Consider the following 382-nt stretch of genomic DNA (forward strand, 5'->3'; position numbering starts at 1 on the left):
TGGGATGACAGGCTGAGCCACCGAGCCCGGCATTTATTTGTTTTTTATTGTAGAGATGAGGTCTCGCCAAGTTGCCCAGGCTGATCTCCAATCCATGGGCTCAGGCAATCCACTCACCTCCACCTCCCAAAGTGCTGAGATTACAGGCTGAGCCACCAATCCCAGCTGGTAGTCACTGTTAACTCAGTGTCCAAGGGTGGCCAGGCTTGGCCAAGGGTGGCCAGGCGTGGTGGTCAGAGGCACAGACTGAGAACCACACCCTTGGTCAGGCCACCCTACTTGGGATTTAGGAGGCAGACAAATCAATAAAGTTAAGGGAGTGTCTACTAAGATTTAACACTGTGCCTCCTCCAGAGGTCTTTTTTTTTTTTTTTTTTTTGAG

This window comes from Carlito syrichta, unplaced genomic scaffold (genome assembly GCF_000164805.1).
Source record: "Carlito syrichta isolate Samal-C Ts95f unplaced genomic scaffold, Tarsius_syrichta-2.0.1 Scaffold315243, whole genome shotgun sequence".
NCBI lineage: Eukaryota > Metazoa > Chordata > Mammalia > Primates > Tarsiidae > Carlito > Carlito syrichta.